At 35.2% G+C, this 18,965-nt stretch overlaps 2 protein-coding genes across 3 annotated transcripts in view; one reads left to right on the top strand and one right to left on the bottom strand.

Annotated features, from left to right (window-relative positions):
• The window catches only part of LOC140147851 (uncharacterized), a 64,851-nt gene extending 49,447 nt beyond the window's left edge, over window positions 1-15,404 (bottom strand). Inside the window, exon 1 of the mRNA XM_072169620.1 lies at window positions 15,211-15,404. The gene's annotated coding sequence lies outside the window, so the exon portion shown is untranslated. The remainder of the gene's footprint in view (window positions 1-15,210) is intronic.
• Window positions 1-18,965, top strand: part of LOC140147852 (pseudouridylate synthase 7 homolog) — a 245,319-nt gene that overhangs the window by 119,234 nt on the left and 107,120 nt on the right. The gene's annotated exons all lie outside the window — the stretch shown is intronic.

Raw genomic sequence — 18,965 nt, forward strand, 5'->3', positions numbered from 1 at the left:
CGATATCTGGATTGTGGAACATTGATTTTGATTTCTAACTGCCTACATTATATCTCAAAAGTATGCCGATTCCTTTACCATTTGAATTTCACTCCAAATTTAAGCTACTTTTGCAAAAATCGAGGTTTTTCGCCATCGATACCTCCGACATTTACAGCGGTGATGAGATTGTTTATCATAAGAGCCTGGTATGCACTATTCCATAATAGTCAGTTTGAGATCAATCGATTTCACAGATCACTCAGTAGCTCAATCGGTTAGCGCGCTCAGACTCACGTTCGACTATATAATACTATAGTTTTGAGCTGGAAAACTTTGGTACGTGTTCGAGTCCCTATGTGGTCCATTCCATTTATTTTATTTTATTTTTCTCTCACTTTTTTTTTTTTTTTTCTTGTTCGTTTCTTTCTTTCTGACTGCAGCGATTGATTGTTTTTGCCCGGTTTTTTTTTCATTATATAATTCAGAAATTTTTAGGCTATACTAGTCTAATAGGCACGGCATAGGCTATGAATATATTTTTACAAATTAGATTAACAAAATATTGGTTGTTGGTTTTGTTACTGTTGTTGTAGTTATTGTTGTAGGCCTATATATTGCATAATCAGGGTATAAATAGGCATACTAGGCATATTATAGCCTATAGAAGCAAGTTGATTTATTTCACGACAGATATCATCCAGGATAATTTTAAAAATCGAAAATTTAGCAAATCCAAAGGAAAATTGCCGAAAGCGGCTGCCCACAAGCACCCCCCTCCATCAGCCCATATGGTCCTATCATGGTCGCCCCTTCCCTATCCCTGCAACATATAGGATGACTCAATAGCTGCGGTTTGTCCGTGGCCCTCGTTCAGATTGAAACACTATTGTACGCGCGGGTTCATTCTTTTCTGCATGGCTGTTTCCATTATTAACTTACGCCCCTCTGGAATCAAGCCTTGAAAATCAATTGTATTTAACCTTAAATCTGATATAGGAGAGTGATTCATTCAAGTCCTATATGGTGTATTTTTTCTGTACACGCAAAATATAGACCAGATAAGTCAACTACATGTATATCACTCCTAACGTGGGTCTACTTTTTATCGTAATGATAAAAGCCTAACAATTCCTGCCGATTACGAGCTAATCAAACTATAGGCCATTCAATATGCCCTGCATTTTATAGTAGGACTACACCTGGGATTCACCCCTTGAATGGTTCCCCCATATTGGATAGAGCCTCAAACTGGTAATAGACATGAAAGAAATAATTACGTCACTTTACACAATGTTATATGACTCGTTCAATTCCCATTCATGCATGCTGCCAGATCGAGGCCCTATCTTCAAACTTATGATGACCATGCAATAAGCGAATGGCTAATCAGTTTATACTCTCATTTATATGCATATTTTTTTCAAAGTGTGGCTTTAATCGATGCCAATATACAAAGATTTGAAATGCTATGGATTGAAATTGTGTCACAGCTTTTAATTAAAGGAAATTAGAAATAATAGATCCAGTTGAGAAAGTGTAAATTGAGTAATATTGAGGTGACATTAAGGGATCCAAAATGAGCGTTTATTGCGTTTCGACAGTATTTTTTGTGGGACATGAGAGCACCTCAGACCTATCGAATTGCATTCTGAATACGAAGCATGTCTTTCTGATATCAAATAATTTTCATTTAAAAAAAATCACAATATAATACAAATTTTATGACAAATTATAAAAATTTGATATTTTTCAAATTTTGATATATAACAATCCTCGAAGTAAATTATATAAATCTAATGATATATTCTTAAAGTGTATGAAGCAGGAGGAAAAGCCGACGGTCAATTGAAAATTTTGACCTTTCATATTGAAGATATGGATTTTTTCCCAAAAAGACCTAATTTTATTTGGTGTTTTGGGAAAAAAATCCATATCTTCAATAACTGAAAAGGTCAAAATTTTCAATTGATCGTCGGCTTTTCATCCCACCTACATACACTTTAAGTATAGATCATCAGATTTATAAAGTTTACTTCAAGTACTGTTAAATATAAAAAATATCAATTTTTAATGATTTGCCATAAAATGTGCATTAAATTGCGAATTTCAAAAAATCAAAATTATTTGATATCAGAATGACATTCTTCGTATTCAGAATGCAATTCGATATGTCTGATGTGCTCAAATGTCCCAAAATAAATACTGTCCAAACGTTCATACCCCAGCCCTTAATGGACTGCATGCATAAACTGGTGTAAGATGTCACAGACACATTGCATAGTGCGTCCTGATTTCATGACCCAAAATATTATTATTAGCCGTGCCTCCCACACTTTGGCTGATGTCCAAGCCAATCATTTTTTTATTATTGCAGTACACTTTCAAAATTAATGTTTGTATGAGCTCTATTGGTTTCATAGAACTAGCCCAGTTTCTCTGATTGCGATGCCCTCAAATAACGTGCAACACAGCTACTCGAGCCCTTGGGACAGATACGACCAAGCTAGTTGGAGTATATCATAAGGTATCAGATAGTACGGAGCTAGTATTGGCTATGAAATTTGGTGGGGGTATGGGGGGATGCAAAATCAACCAATTTTATATATTTTATATATTAGCATCGATTATTTTTATGACCTAGTATAGAAAATCCATAAGTTGCTTAAAGACCCATTGTTCATTTCAAAGATCCTGCCGGGGTACTGGACTTTAATTTTTTTTTAGGGGTGTGCGGCGTGGAGCAAAAGAGCTACAATTGTCAGAGTTTGAGACTGAAAGAACTGGATTATGATTCAAATGTGGGTCTTAAGGAACTGCCAGATAACCTGGAAAAGGGACCCTTGACCGCCGCACATACCTGTACGACCTTTGCATGTTAGTGGCCCTCTCCCTCCAGGATCCTGCCTTGTGTTCAATTGTATATAATTCCTCAAGACCTGAAGATCGACCCATTTTATCAATCTGTTCCTGAGACCAATTTATATTTTAAATCAGACCAACTCCCTCCCAAGCCTGGTATAATTATGTTATTTTCTTGGCCTGTCTGGGTCTTGATTAGGTTTCAAAAGCACCATTAAACAAAACATTCATATCAGGCTAATCCATTTTAAGTCCATACTCCCCCTGTGGAAGATATTTGGAAATATCTTCCACAGGGAGAGTACAAATTTACAGTGGAATTAGCACATTAACCAACTCTATTTGTATAAGATTCAAGAGGAAATTGAAATTGAAGTGTCTAATGCATTCATTCCATTTGGAATTCATACCCCCCCCCCCCCATGTGGAAGATATTTTCAACATTAGGCCTGTATTTCCTACATCTTCCACAGAGGTAGTGTAGATTTTAAATTGAATAGCCCATATCTGTCAATGCATGTTCAAACCACAATGACCAAAGTGACAGCTAGTGGTTAATAAAACAATGCTAACCTAAGGTGACATAGTATATGGTGGACTTGCCCCTTCCTGTTGCAGTAAGTCAGGAAGCCCTGATTAGACCCCTTCCTTTATCGTGGTATACCCAGGGATACCTTGCAAGGTAAACTAACCCCTAATTAAAGCTAACTGTGGATTATAGATAGGCTAGTGCAGTATGACATTGTGTGCCATAGTGCTTGAAAAATGTGAAGAATTATGGTTGCCATTCCATGACTTTTAACCCTAACCGTACTAATTACTACAAAATACTACTTGATATATGCGCTGTTCGTGCGTGCATCCCAGGTGTTGTGATGACGCAATCGCCCTAAGTGATACATAGGCGCGGTTTAAGCTGGCCAGCGAAGCCCAACACCCGTGGCTAAGTGTCGCCGAGCCAGTGGCTGGCATGCGAGGGGTCCCGGGTTAGAATCCCACCCAGAGCAAACAACTTCTTTCTTTGTTTTCTCTCTGTATTCCTTCCTGCTTTCCCTTCCCGTCGCCAAAAAGCCCTTAGGCGGTTATGGTTAGAGGTATTTAATATTAAGGGGTCGGTCACCCACCTTTGCACAGTATTTTTGTGGGATCTGAGAGCACATCAGATTTGTAGGTCTTTATGAAACTTCATATAGACTATGGGCCATGCATCTCTACAGCCCTTGGTTTTCCACTTTTGTAGTCCCCTCTTGGGCAGAACATGAAAACACAACAAATCAAGAGTAAAGATATGTCTGAATTAGTATCCAAAAAGTTCCCACGTTTTACTTTGCACATTTAGGAGTTATTTGGGGTTAAAAATGAGCTTTTCGTGATTTTTTTTCCATTTTTGCCCAAAAATGTCAAATATTAAAATAGCTGTAACTTTCAAAATAAATTGAGTAGAAATTTTATTTCTATTGTAGATGTTACATATCACATGGATGTCTAACACTGGTGAATAAAAATGTCACAGCACAACTCTAAAATATAAAAAAATGGCAAAATCCCTATTTTTGTGCTATTTTGGCAATTTTTGAGCTAAAAATGTAATTTTTGCATTTATGGGGAAACAAATAAATATATATTTTATTGATTTCAAAAATATGTCATTATGTCAACCTAGTTATTCTGAACAAAAAAGTTATGATGGTGAATGTCTGTGACCTATAGTTTTTGATCTATGGCCCTTTCAAATTCACATATGGACTAAAATAGCATGTTTTTGTTCAATTTTTCCAATATTACCCCAAAAATGGTCCTTTATGGCCATTTTAACCAACTCGTTAGTTTTTGGAAAGTGGGAACTTCACTTAATAATATGAACATGTAATTGTACTTTAAATGTTAAGCTATTTCAAGATCCACTAGTATGCCCGCTACCGTGGTAGCAGCAATTTGATCTACTTTCAATGCAGTAAAATGATGACTAAAATGATTTTGCTGCATTGAAAGTAGTAAAATTGACGATATAATTGCTTCTGCCATGGAAACCAAGCTACCAGTGGATCTACAACTAGCTTAAAATGAAATTACTATAATATATCAATAATATATGTGAAATTCCAACTTTCCAAACACTGAAAATTTTGTTAAAATTACAAAAAAGTACCATTTTCAGCCTAATATTGGAAAAATTGACAAAAACATGCTATTTTAGTCCATATGTGAATTTGAAAGGGCCATAGATCAAAAACTATAGGTCACAGACATTCACCATCATTAACTTTTTTGTTCAGAATAACTAGGTTGATATAATGACATATTTTTTAAATCCAGAAAATATATATTTTTTTTTTCCCATGCAAAAATTACATTTTTAGGTCAAAAATGGCCAAAATAGCACAAAAATATGGTTTTTGCCATTTTTAAAAATATTTTAGAGTTGTGCTGTGACATTTTTATTCACCAGTGTTGGAAATCCATATGACATGTAACATCTACAATAGAAATGAAATTTCTACTCAATTTATTTTTAAAGTTACAGCTATTTTAATATTTGACATTTTTGGGCAAAAATGGAAAAAAAAATCATGAAAAACAGATTTTTAACCCTAAATAACTCCTAAATGAGTAAAGTAAAACGTGGGAACTTTTTGGATATTAATTCAGACATATATTTACTCCTGATTTGTTATGTTTTTATGTTCTGCCCAAGAGTGGACTACGGAAGTGAAAGATAAATGCCCATGTCTCATAGTCTAATAGGTACAATTACCGAATAGGGTGCAACTTGCTAGACTTGAGTCCAGTCCTCGTTTACGGAGATTAGGGTTGGGATAGGGCAGTCTTGTAATAAGACTAGTAGAGTTGCACCCTATTTGTGACCGTACACCACGAATGAGCCGTAAATGTCCTTAATTGTATTCTGAGTTACAGTGTAAAATGGGCATGAAGGTCGTATTCATAGGTACCTCAATTTGGTGCTACGTGTACCTCATTTAATGAGATACACGTAGCACCAAATTGAAATACCTATTAATATGACCTTCATGCCCATTTTACACTGTAACTCAGAATACAATTGAGGACATTTACGGCTCATTCGTGGTGTACGGTCACATTTGGTAATTGCTCCATATTCATATATATCTTCAGTACGAAAGATCAAAATTTTCATATGATCATTATAGGCTTTTCCTCCTTACCCACTTACATGCAAGTACACATCATTAGATTTATACTTCGAGGACTGTTAAATGTCAAAAATGTCAATTTTTAATAATTTGCCATGAAATTAGTATTATATCACAAATTTAAAAAAAAAAATTATATTAGAAGGACATTCCTTGTATTCTGAATGCAATTTGGTGTGTCTGATGTGCTCTCATGTCCAACAAAAAAATACTGGTGCAAAGGTGAGTGACCGAGCCTTTAAGTGTGACTGATAACTTGAGATGCAAAACTTGCATTACGATTACAGCTTAAAATACAGTAAGCCAAATAATTAAGGTACCAGTTATGTTCACCCCCAGTATATCCTAAACAAAGGCAGATATGTCATAATTGGACCTAACAGCCAATAGCTGCATCTTTTAGCTCGAATTTAAGACCTCATATTTGTCTTTATTTAGGATATACAGGGGTGAACACAACTGGTACCTTAATTCTTTTGTCTTACTGTATGTAATTAAGCCTGAGTTATCTTATCTTATTTAAGATCATGTAGTGGAAAGATTTATAGTTGAAGCAATATGTGACAAACCACTCGTGAAGTCGACTAATTGTATTCTGAGTTACAGTGCAAAATGTGCATATAAGGGTTGTATTCATGTGTACCTCAAGTTGGTGCTACATGTTTCTCATTTTGCTAGTGCCAGTCAAACACCTTTTTAAACCAATCATTAATCCTATTGTTGAAGAGGATAATAAATAATAAGCTTCTACCTTTATCTATAGAATTCTTAAATATCTCTAGTCTTTGTTTACTTTTGCTAAATCCTGTTCAAGTGGTGGGTTACCAGGCATTGTATTTTGTACAGGTATGCATAACCAACAATTAACAATAAGAGAACTTTCTTAAACCTTGTTGATTTGGGGATGATTTGAAATGACCGCCAATTATGACTGTTTGATATTTATTGCCAGCAATGTGGAAAAAGAGACACATGTAAAAACGTAAAAAGCTATAATTTTGTTGAAGGAGCAAAGTTTAACAAACCATAACCCCGCTGGATATCGTTTGAAGTCAAATGATATACCAATTTTTAAGTTTATGATGTTTATTTTTAAACACGAAATAAAACAAAATTGACCGGGGAGGAATTTACATATTTCACATATAAGGGTTGTTTTCATGTGCACTTCAAGTTGGTGCTACATGTTTCTCATTTTGCAAGGGCCAGTCAAACACCTTTTTAAAAACCAATCATTAATCCTATTGTTGAAGAGGATAATAAATAATAAGCTTCTACTTTTATCTATAGAATTCTTAAATATCTCTAGTCTTTGTTTACTTTGGCTAAATCCTGTTCAAGTGGTGGGTTACAAAGCATTGTATTTTGTCTACAACTCTGGCGGAAATTCGTTGCCACACCAGCACGTTCTGGTGTTAAAAGCATGCAATCGAAGCTAAATATGTGATAGTTCCGTATTATTTTGTATAATAGTTGCAAATGCACATTCAGATTACACTTGCCCTTCCCCACCCCCATTTTCCAATGTTGGGAGACTGTAATGTAGAAATGATGACGATTTTGTCCAAATCAACATTGCAATAGGGGAGCGGGGAAGGATATTGGCCAATTAACGCTCAGGCGTGGCAACCTTTTTCGCCAAGGTTGTCTCTGCCGAATGCAAAATATTTCATCTAAATTTCGTTTTTGTCTCATAACTCAAAAACGGAATGTCGCATGATCTTCATATTGCACACGATTTGGGAGTAGATAATATTCTTTTGAATCATAATAAAATTTTTGACAAAGTACTTGGTTTATTTAGGGACTGGTCCCTCAAATCACCATTTATGCTAAATTACACACATTTCGTAATTAGGACTCTAAACTGCATGATTTTCTGTTAAATATCAGTAACGGAAAATCGTATCAAGTTGCTGCTACACACAGGTTTTTAGTGGATACTGTCCGTTTTATCCATGTTACAATTAAGCGTTAATAACTTTTTTCATATCATTTTCACGCGGACCGGTCTATGTATATTATTAATTGTTAAGATGCCAAAATAATGCAAAATGTGTCAAAAAACCTTCTCATTTGGCATTACACGCTGTCTACTGAATATAGTACACCGAAAATTTCATAATTTTTAAATGATGATGAAATAGCGCGAAGTTTAACTATTAGGCCAACAATAATACGAAGGATTAAGAGAGAAAAAATATTAATTTTAACAAAAATAACAGCGGGGTTCTAACCCGTGGCCTGTAGTTTAGAAGTCGGCGCCTTTCCCGCCGAGCCACAGAGAAGTGGATGAATTCCAAGCCATATCTAATATATTAATGTTAATTTAAAATTATGCAATGCATATGGTATCAAATTGACCTGAAACGTCTCCAATACACATAATTTCATCGATTTACAACGATTGCATATGTTGGCAATGTATTTAGGGTTATAAAAATAAACTTGGAATTTTGATTCACCACCTTTCTCCACGTTGGACAAATCTTAAATAAAGAAAATAATCTAAATTTCTTTTAATTTGTTTGTGTCGACCGTCGACCGTTAAATCATCAACCTCATCTCCATATGTGCAATGGGTTACTGATCCTAAATGCATTTGTATGACATGTTAATTCTACTATGAGGTTATAACATCTCTGTATTAGGTTAAACCAACCAGAACGGCATAACAATTGAAATTGTAGGTGAATGAGAATTAAATCACCTGCTTTAGTGTACATATACGCATTGCATAATTTTAAATTAACATTAATACATTAGAAATGCTCACGAATTCAACGACTTCTTCTTGGCTCAGCGGTTAAGTCGCCGCCTTGAAATCTACAGATCAGTGAGATCGGGGGTTCGAATCCGTCTGGTGACTTTTCTATGATTATAATTTTCCTCTTCTGATCCTTGCTATTATTATTCTAATTAGGTCTAATACTTAAACTTCACGCTATTTCGTCATCATTAAAATAGTTTTAAAATTTTGCGTGTACTATCTTCAGTAGACAGCATGTAATGGCAATTGATTTTTTTCACATATTTTGCATTATTTTGGCATCTTTATAAATAAAAGGACACATAGACCAAGCCATGTATAAATTACATGAAAATAATTATATTTAGTACAGAGTACATAAACAGGCTAAGACTTTGTGAAAATTGAACGTGAATCCGGCATTCCGTTCTAAAGATATGAACTAAAAACGTAATTTCAGATGATTTTTTATATGTTATTAGAGACAACTCTGGCGGAAATTGTTGCCACACCAGCACGTTCTGGTGTTAAAAGCATGCAATCGAAGCTAAATATGTGATAGTTCCGTATTATTTTGTATAATAGTTGCAAATGCACATTCAGATTACACTTGCCCTTCCCCACCCCCCCATTTTCCAATGTTGGGAGACTGTAATGTAGAAATGATGACGATTTTGTCCAAATCAACATTGCAATAGGGGAGCGGGGAAGGATATTGGCCAATTAACGCTCAGGCGTGGCAACCTTTTTCACCAAGGTTGTAGGTATGTATAACCACCAATTAACAATGAGAGGACATTCCTGGACCTTGTTGACTTGGGGATGATTTAAAATGACCGCCAATTATGATTGTTTGATATTTATTACCAGCAATGTGGGAAAAGAAGCACATGTAGAACCGAAAAAGGAATACCATTTTGTTGAAGGAGCAAAGTTCAACAAACCATAACCCCACTTCTGGATATCGTTTGAAGTCAAATGATATACCATTTTAAAGCTTAGGATATATATTTTCTAAACACGAAATAAAACAAATTTACCGGGGCGGACTTAACAGCTCATTCGTGGTGTACGGTCACATAGTAATTTTTTTGCAACCATGATATAGGCTTATAAGTCTTGATTAAAATGAAATTAGTATGTACACTTGATCCATTATTTCCAACTTGTACTTTAGTATTTAATTATTATGACCTTTCACCCCTTTATTCTATTCAGTGGCGTAGCGTGGGTCGTCACATTGTGGGGGCATTGGCCATTCATGAGAGGGGGGCACCGGGTCTGATGGGGGGGGGGCACAAGCCATTTTTCGGCAATTTTCCTATGGGATTTTTAAAAATTTCAAATCCCCCCGTGCCGCTATGACGCTACGCCACTGATTCTATTATATTAAAATCATTTGACAATCTCCTGTTGACATTCAATTAGTTGTAAGCTTGAGATGAGAATTTGAGGGACATAGGAGGAAATTAAGTATGAAATGTTACTTTCTAATGTTTATTGACTCATAGCTATTATTTCTAAATCAATTGATCCCAGAGATTGAGGAAATGGCCGTGGCAAAATGAGTTCACTGTCATGTCTGCTGCTGCTGTTGCTGATTTCTGGAAAGTTTAGCTGACATGTTGCAAAGATGTTTTTTAATGTTTATTGAAGTTTTGCCCTATTTATTTATTTGATTTGCTCATGAAATATATAGTAGTAACTTACACAACCTAAATGTAGCCTTTTTGTGAAGATTGTGTTACTCATCAAACTCAAGTATCCTGAAGTTTGTTGAAGTCACTGTTGGACAAAAACCAATCAAACACTCTTAAATGGCGAGAACCAATAAGATTAATTGTGTACAATGCATTCGTGCACACTCCTCGCATTACGCTTTCGGACACGTTCATTTTTTTGCATGTTGATTCATTTATATTTGCTTGTTTTTAGTGACAATTTTGTTATAGAATTGGTTTTTTGCACATATGAAATAGAATAATAAATGCGTATCACTTGTTGCTTGAGACATTGTGCAAAATGTTGATGCATCTAATGCATGAGCCCCGCATGGGGGAGTGCATTAGACTCATCAACATCTCAACATGCATGGATTATTTTGTTCAATTTCACTCCCAACAAGTGATACATATTTATTAAGCTAAACGCATCCCAAAAAGAAAGTATCCAGTTTGATTTTGGTCCATAAATCAAAGATGGGGTCTTAAATTAAGACCTACCAAAAGTATGGTACAGATGAATTTATTCTGCACAGTTTGATACCTCATTTGTCCAAATCGATGCAGAATTGATGACACAGTGACCTTTTAAATGCAATCACCTCAATTTTAAAAGTTGCAGTAATCCCTATTGATGCGGTTTTCCTGCTTCTCACGATTCTTCATAAAGGTACACAATAACAGCGACGGTATAAGACTGTTTGACTTCACTTCATGTGTTTCATTCAATAAAGATGCTCTTTTACTCCTTCCTAAATGTTTTACTCTTCACAGTCAATATCTGGTATGTCCTCCTGCTGCATCAATGACTGCCAAACAGACATCTGCGGCGCATGCATTTAGCGAGTAGTCTGATGCGCCCTGGCCTTGATCTATCGCTGCCCATATTGAGCATGTTGAGTAGCAGGACCAAATCAATAGAAATTTACTGCAACTTTTAAAATTGAGGCGCTTGCATTCAAAAGATCATTGTGTCATCAATTCTGCATCGATTTAGACAAATGAGGTATCAAAATGTGCGGAATAAATTTATCGGTAACATACCTTTGGTAGGTCTTGATTTAAGACTCCATCTTTGACTTATGGACCAAAATCAAACTGGATACTTTCTTTTTGGGATGCGTTTATAAACAGCACATATTGAAAACTAAATGATGTAAACATGTAAAAAAAAAATGCGTTGGAAGCAGAATTTATTTCTGCACATTTTGACACCTCATTTGTAGCAATTGACTAAATATTGACGTCACAGCGTACATATAAATCAATGTAGCCCAAGATTTGAAAGTTGCAGTAAATTGTATTGATTTTTTATTCAGCCTGTAATGTAAAGAAATCTGTGTAATGATATCTGAGTGTTTTTGTATTGTAAAAATTTGTATGTTAGTGCAACTTTCATTATTCAAATCTGCACCTCACTACATTAAATTGACTGGTGTTTTATTGTTTTCTGTGCTATCGTATCAAAGGTGTCAAAATGCGCAGAAATAAATTCTGCTTCCAACGCATTTTACAGATTTGTAATATAATAGCCCCCTTTTGAATAATTGCCATAGGTGTCAAAATGCGCAGAAATAAATTCTGCTTCCAACGCATTGCCAATTGCCATTATTTAAGGGGGTTAGTTACTTTTTTTGAGATGTTTACATTCTGTAGTGTCATCTGACTTTCATTATAATTGTAATTGTAAGAAACCGTTTTAGAATGAAATTGTGAGCAAGGAACATGTACTGAAATTTCTAAAAAAAACTACTGCCTTAAGGGATGGGGTATGAACGTTTGGACAGTATTTTTTGTGGGACATTAGAGCACATCAGACATATCGAATTGCATTCTGAATACGAAGAATGTCCTTCTGGTATCAAATAATTTTGATTTTTTGAAATTCGCAATGTAATACACATTTTATGGCAAATGATTAAAATTTTATATTTTTGATATTCAACAGTACTCGAAGTAAACTTTATAAATCTGATGATTTATACTTAAAGTGTATGTAGCTGGGAGGAAAAGCCGACGATCAATTGAAAATTTCGACCTTTCGTATTGAAGATATGGATTTTTCCCCCCAAAACACCCAAAAAAATTAGGTCTTTTTGGGAAAAAAATCCATATCTTCAATATGAAAGATCAAAATTTTCAATTGATCGTCGGCTTTTCCTCCCAGCTACAATGTACATACACTTTAAGAATATATCATTAGATTTATAAAATTTACTTCGAGGACTGTTATATATTAAAAATGTGAAAAATATAAAATTTGTATTATATCGTGAATTTCAAAAAATGAAAATTATTTGATATCAGAAAGACATTCTTCGTATTCAGAATGCAATTCGATATGTCTGACAAAAAATACTGTCAAAACGCTCCTTCCAGATCCCTTAAAAATACATGTTTTATAGCAGTACTTTTCATAGAGATGTCAGAAACGTTTACGTCCCCCGAGTTATCCAGTTAGTGTATTGTTGTAAATTAGAGATAGGCTCACATAATGCATCATGACAGGGAAACAATGCTTTTTTTCTTCAGATTCTATGAGTAAGACTTCGCTACTTGTGTATGATGTGCTTTCTAGGGTCAATGATGTGATGCATATTTCAGCCCACGCTGTTTTAGAAAGTGCAAAAGCAGACATACCTCGAAGTTTCAGTAACTATCAAACCCGGCTATCAAAGCAGTTCACAAGAAGATGTTTCACAAATGTTCACTTGATTATACTATTCCTTGATATTTTCTTCAACTCTTTTCCTCTATTTCTTTCCACATAGGTCAGCATACTTATAGCTTTTTATTTGAGCCTGGTCCCATCAGGACCCAAGTGTGTCTCCACACGGAGCTACCGTTTAAACAAATGAAAGTAATTAAAAACTCTAGATTTGTATGGTTTTCCAATTCCCGGAGTACGGTATAAATGTAAGACTAGTGAATGCTCTATGACCGATCATTCTATTTTTATTGTGAATTATCAGTGTTGACATATGGCTCATTCCCCAGTGGTGAGGGATTCACTGATCAAGCATTGTGGTGTGTTTCCTACTTGGAAGTATGATATTAGATTAAACCAAAGCTGAAAACGGATGAAAACTCACTTTCCACTTCACAGCCCCACCAAAATGATGCAATGCAATGGTGGTGCACAGGGTCTTAGCTAGGATTTGTTTTGTCCGTCATTTTCATCAAACTTGCCTGTCCAAAAGTTGACCCTGAAAACATAAACCAGACCTCTGCCAGTTCAAATAGCTATTACTATAGCCTTGATTTATTTGTCTGGTTTTGTTTGGAGTTCACAGAACTTATTCAAGACTTGAGTACATGCCACAGGCATTACTTTTGCCTGTCCAAGGAGCAAACTGCCTGTCCAAAATGATGGGTGGACAAGTGGCTTGCTAACACCCTGGTGGTGAATATTTAATTGCTTTTTAATTATTTTAATTTTCTAATTTTATTATGTTAACATTGGTTTATGTTGACAATAAAGAGCTAAAATTACATATACTTTTAATTATACATAATTAAACTAAATGGCTATCATTTCCTACATCAGTTATGAGGCATCGCTGTAAATTTTATGGAACACTTTGGATGTGTTCGTCAGCGTTGCACGTTTTCACATGGATTTCTTTTTGAAATTAAGACCATATGACACATTTGTGATACATAATGTTAGTAGTTACACAGGTCATGTGTGTAGAGCAACAGTGTTTCTATGTTTTGAACACCTGCTCTATTGAAAATTCCTTCAAGAATAGAAGCGCTTAAGATTAAACAAAGTATAAATTATATCAAGACAAATAAGTAAGTGTGCGTTATGTGTTCATGGTGGTCTAACGGTTAAGGCGTCCGACTCATGATCACAAGGTTGCAGGTTCAAACCCTGCCAGAGTCAACACCTTGTGTCCTTGGGCAAGACGCTTTATCTTACTTGTTCCCTCCACCCAGGCATATAATGGGAAGCTGTAATAGATTGTCATACATGACTCTGATGTTGTTGGTTGGCATGCAGCCACACAGTGTGACATTTCCTAGTGGCAGCGGAAATATTTAAAGAGCTTTGAACACATTGAAAATGCACTATATAAATGCCGACATTTTAATTTGATTTAAAGATTTTACAGATGTGTACAAATTTAGAATTTAGTCATCGCTTCTTTTCAAATTGAAAAATCATGTTGACTTTTGATTGAAGCATTCAACAAGAAAATACTTTATTAGTGAAAAAAGATACAATAGTATTATCTATTGTTCATAAAACATTTTCAGGATGGTGACACACAGAAATATTTCCCTACTGTCCTATGTTCTGCATTGTATGTTGGGTCCCAATGGTACTCCCTACAAAGTTTTGTTACGTGTAGTGTCCAGCTCCCAAATGCTTGACTATACTTAAAAAATCATTGTTTTTTTAATAATTTCTTCTGTGTTCATTTACACACATATTTGCTTCTTTTGTTACATTTCTAAATTTTTGACAACCTAGATAGATTGGTCTCCAAAATGATAATATTGTGTAAAAAAGTAGAAAACCAACTACCGGGGATAAGAAATTTTAAGGTTATACACTCCCATGCATAAACTAAGCATGTGTGCATGTTATTGGCCTTCTTTTTTTTTGTTCTTTATATTCAATTATTTTTTAAATTACTTTTTCGTTTTCAAATAAAGTGATTTTAGAAAGAGAAAATTTGATAACTTGGTGTTAGAAAAGAAGAAGTAAAAAACTTACCTTTTTCTAGGGTTTGTATGATTCCAATAATATTTCCAATTAATTGCAAAAACAATGTTATTGTTTATAATCCATATTAAGTCACCTGTAATTAATGATCCTAAAGTATCCTTGGCGGGCGATGTGAGGGATGTCAGTTGCCAGCAAGAGACTAAGTCCGTAAGATAGCGTGTGTGTACATACGTGCACCACAGAAAAGTATTTAGCTGACGTACATCATGAGTAACTTGGCATACAGGTTGCCAGGTTGAAGGCACCCAAGTCTGTCCTACAGACTATGCAAGGATATACCAAGGGCTGTAGTTTAACGTCTACCTCATAGCTGTGGTGGTTAATGTTGCTATCCCACAGGTAAAGTTTTACAAGTGCCTACCTGGCAAGTGGCAATTGCGACTCATCACCTCATATCAAAAGGTACTTCTTGTCTACATTTTGTAAAATTGAAATGTGTTTCCAAATGAGAAGAGAAAGAAATAAGCTTTTAAATGACACATTGCTTAATTTGCTTTAAATATGCTAAAAGAAGCAACATTTAGTTCCAAAGATATGATGAAAACTATGGCCATGTTTCTTATTGTTTTCTTTTCAGATTTGATTTACAGTGTACTCATATCTCAGAACTACTGCGATTGATAAGAGGTACTTTTCAATATACACTGACACAATAAATGAAAATATGAATAATCCAACTTTTTAAATGTACTTGTTCAGAGTTAGTATCAAAAATAGGTCAGGAACAGCCTTGTACCAAAGTATTCTAGTCAGAATACTTTGCTTGTACCACCATGCAGGGTGTTAGCTTGGCACCCACCATCCACCTGTCATTTTGGACAGGCAGTTTGCTTCTGGGACAGGTACAAGTAATGGTTCTGACATTATGCCAAATTCTAAACATAATGCTTGAATAAGTTATATGAACAACACCAGACAAATATACCAAGACCAGTAAATCAAGGCTAACTGACTGAACCCCCAGAAGGGGCAGAGGTCTGGTTTATGTTTTCAGGGTCAAATTTTGGACAGGTAGTTTTTGTGGAAATGAGGGGCACTTGTCAAATCCTACATGTAGCTAGGACCCTGCCAATAAGTAAACAGACTTGAGCAGCAATGCATGATTTATTTTAATGTGTATTATTATGAAGACCTTTCTATTGGTTTGTGTTAAATGAACTATCTCAAAATTGCAACTTTTAGATGCCACCTTGGCTTGCCATTGGTAACTTTTTTAAACTATAACACTCAATTATCAAAAATCATTCTTGGAGTGAGTCTTGGTCAAGGTGTTTGCTATGAAATCTACGTATTGGTGTCTTGTTTTGCTTTTCTTGTAGTGAGACAATCAATTGGGCCTGAAAATGACCTACATGGCAACTCTAATTGCAACAGGGGAAGTGACTATTAATATAATTGTGGCTAAATTTGTTGATAGTTAAGGGTGGGGATAAGGGGGAAAGTTAAGTGAACATGACCAAACTTAACTGACCATTTGTGACCTAGGTGTTTAGGAAATACCGCTTCCATATTAACTTTGTAGTAGAATCAACATGCACCTTTAAAACAATGAAATAAGTTGAAGGAAACTTGCTAAACTAAATTGAAAACTTTGTACTGGTGCACTATTTTGAAATCTGAAAATCTCGATAAGCCATACAGGCTGTGTTTGGGTTATTTTTAGAGTGCAGAGGAGTGTGTTGTAGAGTTTTCAGTACTAATTATATATCGGTGAAGGGAATCAGTCTTTCAGCATGTAGTCAGAAGTTGATATTCGGTCTTCATATATTTATATCTGGGTGTGAACTGCAATTGTATATTTTGTATTTGCTTAAATATGTCAGCAAGTTAAGAAGTAATATGAGCAATATTCTACGAAATGGAAAGAAACACCAGAAAGCTTTATGTAGAAAAGTATGTGGTAGTTCTAATCTTCTTTTTACACTCCTTATGTAGTCAAGTCAGCTCAATTTAGTATGGCGCTATAGTCTTGTCTCTTCTCAAATTGAGAGTAACACCATTTTGGATTTCACAGTGACAGATTCAAATTGCCCTCTCTACTCTAATCTGAATTGAGCTGACTTGACTATACTTTGATCAGCTCGTAATCGGCGGGAATTATCAGGCTTTTAAAACTATGCCAAAAAGTAGACCCACTTTAAGAGTGATATAGTTTATTTGCCTGGTCTATATTTTGTGTGTTTAAAGAAAGAAAGTACACAAAGTATAGGAACTCCAGTTAATAATACAATTCTCCAAATAAAATATATTGATATTAATCTGCGATGTTATAAGGCCAGCAGATTATGAGCTGATCAAACTATACACAAAAAGAATAGAGGTATATATTAAGCAGATTAGAACTACCACATACTTTTTCTACATAAACCTTTCTTGAATTTCTTTCCATTTTGTAGAACATTGCTCATATTACTTCTTACTTGCTGACACATAAAAGCAAATACAAAATATACTATTGCAGTTCACACCCAGATATAAATATATCAAGACCGAAAAAATATCAACTAATACTTTTGTGCATGTATTCCTGTTCACCCTAGATGTTTTTGCAGGTTAACACTTCTGTGGGCCGTAGAATTTGACATATTTGGCTGTCAAGCTTCACCTACTTCTGTGCCTACATTTGTTGTTTGTTGTCCCCTCTGCATACCGTTGTGTGCTTTACCTATTTCCCCACATCAGGTTGGTGTACCTCGCTCTCTCTTTTCAGTCACAGGTCACATATCTTTTCACTAGACTGCTGTTACTGTGAGTTTTAAAAAAGGCCAAGAACAAGATTTTACAGTACAAAATGAACAAAAGCAACAAATCTCTCAGCATCACTTTGAAGTTGACACATTCATGACTTCTGAATAACCTGTGCTACTTTATTTGATTCTATAACAAGAACATAAGCCTATATCAGACCAAGCACAAAGTGTTTAGTAGGATGTATGGAGGGAGAGCCATGAAGCGATAAGTGATAGGAAATGTTATTTGTAAACAGGCAGGCCCATTGACGTATACCAACGATATGCTCAGAGTATTGCTGGATTGCCATTGTTAATTTGGCTACTGAGTGTTTCAAGAAAAGCAACTTGCATCTGGCAACTTATTTGTATATAAGATACAAGCTGATGCTTTCTGCTGAAAGCTTTTGCTTCTTGTGTGCTTAACTTGATGAAAGATAAAAACTGGCAACTTGCTGCTTGCACTATTTTCAGGAATGCTGCAATTTAAGCTTGCTAAAAAAATTGTGATGTGTAATTTCCACATTGCTTTCAAATTTCAAAAAAATTATCATTCATGGTCCGTATTGTACAGTCCACAGGAAACATAGGATTCAATTGCATTTTATTGTATTGTTTCTTATTTGGTGCACATGAAAGAAAATGTGGAAATCTACATTTTACATGGGTCTTTTAAGTTGCAACTTACAAGTTGCAGATGTTGGAACATGCATTGTTCCTTGTTTGACCCATATGCACACAAAAGAAATATTGAAATTGCTTGAAATTACTGGACAAAGAACTTAATGGTACTGCTGATTTTCTCATTATATATTTGTGGAGCTGATTCTGGCTGTGAAGGTTATTTTACATGTAGGCTGACGAGGGTACGGCACCCGTATAAAGATGCATGGGTCCCTGAATGATATTCTCTGGTTTATTGATGTCTTTTGCCACAATGGGCAACCACTTTCTGTAAAGAGCAATGATCTCAGGTTATTGCACAATATAACTTTTGACAGTCACTATATTTTA

The sequence above is a fragment of the Amphiura filiformis genome, chromosome 3 (assembly GCF_039555335.1).
Source record: "Amphiura filiformis chromosome 3, Afil_fr2py, whole genome shotgun sequence".
Classification (NCBI taxonomy): Eukaryota; Metazoa; Echinodermata; class Ophiuroidea; order Amphilepidida; family Amphiuridae; genus Amphiura; species Amphiura filiformis.